This window comes from Rhipicephalus sanguineus, unplaced genomic scaffold, assembly GCF_013339695.2.
Source record: "Rhipicephalus sanguineus isolate Rsan-2018 unplaced genomic scaffold, BIME_Rsan_1.4 Seq12402, whole genome shotgun sequence".
Classification (NCBI taxonomy): Eukaryota; Metazoa; Arthropoda; class Arachnida; order Ixodida; family Ixodidae; genus Rhipicephalus; species Rhipicephalus sanguineus.
The window spans coordinates 1-4,205 of record NW_023614551.1 but is presented as its reverse complement, the minus strand read 5'-3'; positions in this window follow the sequence as shown (position 1 = coordinate 4,205).

Genomic DNA, 4,205 nt, shown 5'->3' with positions numbered 1-4,205 from the left:
AGCTGCACTAGATGCGCTGAGGAGCAACGCCAATGAGTTTGGTGATGTGGGCTGCCACAAGGCTCAAAAAGTGCTCAAAAAGGGGTTTGGTACAGGCAGAGGCACGAAAGACATGCCAGACTTACATCAAGGACTTCTTCAAGCCATAAACTGATTAATACATTCTCCTGAAGTAGAGCTGCGTGCAGCGTGTGTCTTTTATTATTCAGCAACACTTTTAAAAGCCATGTTCACATTACACATTTCCCGGTTACCGCATTCTTTTTTTCTGCAGTCCTGCGAAAATGTATTGGAAGGGTTCTACTGTATTTAGACCACAGTACCACAGTACATTAAAGAGAAGAACGATGCCTCTTGTGTAATAAACAACCTTTTCACGACACCACAAACACCACTAGTGCCTCAAAAAGCCACTCAGCAAGCCGAACAACGTGCAATAAGACGACAGGTGGTGAGGCAACCCTTGAGGCTTCTGCACCAACTTGCAGTGTTGTCATAGACTTTAATGATGGAGGATGCAAGGGCCTCCATAATGTCATAGATTAAAAGGAATTTTACAACGCATTCTAAGGGAGCCAGACTTAGCATAGCAAGTTTCACGAAATTTTATTTCGACAATGTGGCTAGAATATGAAAAAGAAAATAGTTTCAAATCTCTGACATCACACTGATATTTAGGTACTCGGGCGTTGGCGTGAAATTCAAAAAATGAAACACTGACCTTTATTTAAAAATTTTTTTATTACCGTATAGACATATCTTTGCATCCCTGGCTTTAAAGAGTCCTGACACAAAAATTTTCGCCCCGCGTTTTTTTGCTGCAATGTGTTGCTGGGGGCCTGTTAGTCATAACACGGCACATCGTTTGCTGCAGCGTGCGATAGATAATTAATTACAAGCTCTCATTACCGACACAGCCTCAGTTTCGGTTTGACAGAGCTCCAAAAACGACAAGCCGCCGGGTGCAACTATCACCACCTAGCGAGTGAAACGCTCGGTCACGTGAGCACATAGAACAGTGACGCATTTCCACGCGGTCTGTCGTTGTCGGGCTCATCGTCGTCTGATGGCGACGATTTTCATGCGGCGGGGATCGAAGGAATTTTCGACGTGGCAAATCACTTCAGGTTTGACCCGCTGGCGAGGAGCGATTCGTGGGGAAGCGCGTCAAAACAGAAATGGCGGCTACGACGTCATCGTAACTTGTACCGGCTGCAACGGTTACGTAGGGGAAGTAGGGGGTCACCTCGGGTCACCTCCGAGGGTGTCAATGCACTAGGTGCGGCCTATAATGCTGGATCGCGCTCGCAAACTTCAAAATTCATATAAAATACCTTCCAAGCTTTATTCGCTGTCGATATTTTGCAGATGGTACACGCACGTACACGGGAATCAATGCAGCAGGCTATCTCGGCCGCGAAATTTTGTATCAGTACCCCTTTAAGGAGGGAACTTGAATGCCTCAGCAAATTTCACTGAAGATCCCAATATCCGTCAGTACTACATCGGAATGTAATATTTTAGGTAAAAACAATTTGCGTTTATTTTCCAATAATCCCAGCCTTTACACTGGCAGGGCAAAAACACTTGAGCTGACGCCAGCTGGTGTGGCTCTCTTTTCACAAGCGAAAAGCAGCAGGTGCAACGGTTGCTTCATTGCTTCGTGGGTGGAGATTGAACTCTTGGGCTCTTGGGTCACCGAGCACAGTTAGATTACGAGTCTGCTCGCAAAGCGCAAGGTCAACACCCACGAAAAACATATGGTCCATCCACTAAGTTACAACTAGTTCCCGACAACAAAGTCCGGTTAAACAAAAGCACTACATCTCCTTCCCTGAAACAAACAAAAAAAAAAGCGCTAGCGAGGATACGTGTGCTTGGCCGTTGTAGGCTGCCCAAAGATTCCCAAGAACCAAAATAAAAAACTGGCGTTCCCGATCCCAGCGCTAGCTAACTATCTAGATAACTGCTCAGTAGGAGCACGCGTACCAGGAACAAAAAAAATAAAGAGACAACCAAGGCCGTGGTATATAAATCTCTGGCTGATCGCGCTGGCCGCTGCATGCGGAGGTGGCGATTTGGTGTAGGCACACACACACACACATACACACACATACCTACGCACATACACACATAAACACGCGCACGCACAACAGCAGACGTCCAGATATTTGGCCTGTTCCGCAGGAAGGAGAGGAGGACGCACAACGTATCCTCTCCCCCTCTCGCCATTTCCTCCTCTCCCGAGATGTCGGCACAGAGCCTGGGAGGCCGTCCGACGACCTCCAGGGAAAGGGGGAGGGAGGCCGCGCGGGGTGGGTGGTGGCCAAATAAAAACTAATAATAATAATGAAGTAGAATAAAGGAGGCGGGCGTACTAGCCTATGGAAGGAAGAGGGACTGCATGCTCGTATCCGCGTCACCGCAATGTGGCGCTGCGGTGCCCCGAGCTGGGCGCCATTTTTGCGGTTCTCGTGCAGCAGCCGACCCACGCTTGCTACTGTGTTTGCTGTGTGTACGCGCTAGGTGTTGGTGGTGTTTCCTTGCCTTCCGTGTACTCGCGTGTTTCATTAACGATAGTACGGCGTTGGAACTGTCCCCTACCACTGCGTGTTGCATGGACTTGTAAAAGTGCCCAAGCCGCAGGATGTTGTTGCGCGTCGAGCTGCGTCAATCGGCTGGTGAACTGCGCTGTTTACGGTTGCTCCAACCGCACAAGGAACAGCCCAACGACGAGAACTTTCAACGGATAGGGTTCTAGTCGTGCCGAAAGTTATATCAGGACAGTGTGCGAAGACAACGAAGCTGTCGTCAAAGCGGAGAGCTCTATGGCTGAGCAGAGTTCGTCGCTAAGACTTGGACGAATCGCCGCGGCGACGCACTACCGCGTTTGCGGGGCGCATTTCATCACAGGTGAGCGCGGCAGCAGCATAAATGCATCTCCTCGGCGTTATATTTACGTACAGCACTGCAGCGTACGTTCCATTTCAGGAAGACCAGCTTATTCGATGGACGAGGCCAATCCCGACTGGGCGCTGAGCCTCAATCTCGGCTACAAGTCCACAACGCACGCTAAAAGAAGCGCGAGCAACAGCCTACCTTTGAAACGACGACGATGTTGCCATCACGAAGAGTTTTCACCCTTGGTGGCTCCACGAGGCCGCTTGTGACATAATTGTGAGCCTCCAAGGATTTGTAGCTCTTAAGCTGCTCCCGCGTCACGAAACTTGTCCCGTGAACAAGATAATCGTTGATATCGCACGGTCTACGCTGGGATAGCAGCCAACATCGTTCGTGAACTGGTCATCGGAAAGCGCCAAGGGGTCGTCGCTACCGCATTTTGCGACTTTGATGTGGTATCTCCTGCGCTCGGATCAGACAGCGACTTGGCGTAGTCGCGAGAAGGCATCTTTTCACTGCAGCAACACGGCGATCGCTTGCACAGCCAGGCAATGACTAGATCCGTGCAACACGCAGTGGTAGGGACAGTTCCAACGCCGTACTATCGCTAATGAAACACGCGAGTACACGGAAGTCAAGGAAACACCACACAACACCTAGCGCGTACACACAGCAAACACAGTAGCAAGCGTGGGTCGGCTGCTGCACGAGAACCGCAAAAAGGCGCCCAGCTCGGGGCACCGCAGCGCCACATTGCGGCTCAGTTTCAGTGCATACTCCCTATACGGTGCAGCGGCGCGAACGAAGCGAGGCCGCGCGCCGGACGGTGTGGTACTACGGCTACAGTACGCGACAGAACATAGTGCGGTAGCACACAGGCGATGTGTGGCTGTCGTGTCGGCTACACAGTTCCACCAACGTTGTTTCTATAAACGTTGGTTCCCACGCTGTACCCAACTGTGTAGTTCATCTTCAAGGTGTCTCAGTGCCAGAAACAACCACATAACGCATTCGTTGCTTCGTTCATTCATTCATCCATTGCCGCAAACGTGGTCGTTCATCATAAAGGGACACTAAAGAGAAACAATGAATCGGTTAGATCGATAATTGTGCTATGAGAACTCTAATGTCGTTAATTTCGCCATCATAGGTTTATAATAGAGAAGAAAATCAGTTCAAAGTTTCATTTTTAAATTTCGCGCCGAAATCTACCACGCGTGAGTTGCGGATTTCAAAGCGTACTTATCGTATTTGGCACAATTGGCTCAACAAAATTACCCGAACTTGGTATGTTAAGTCTATGG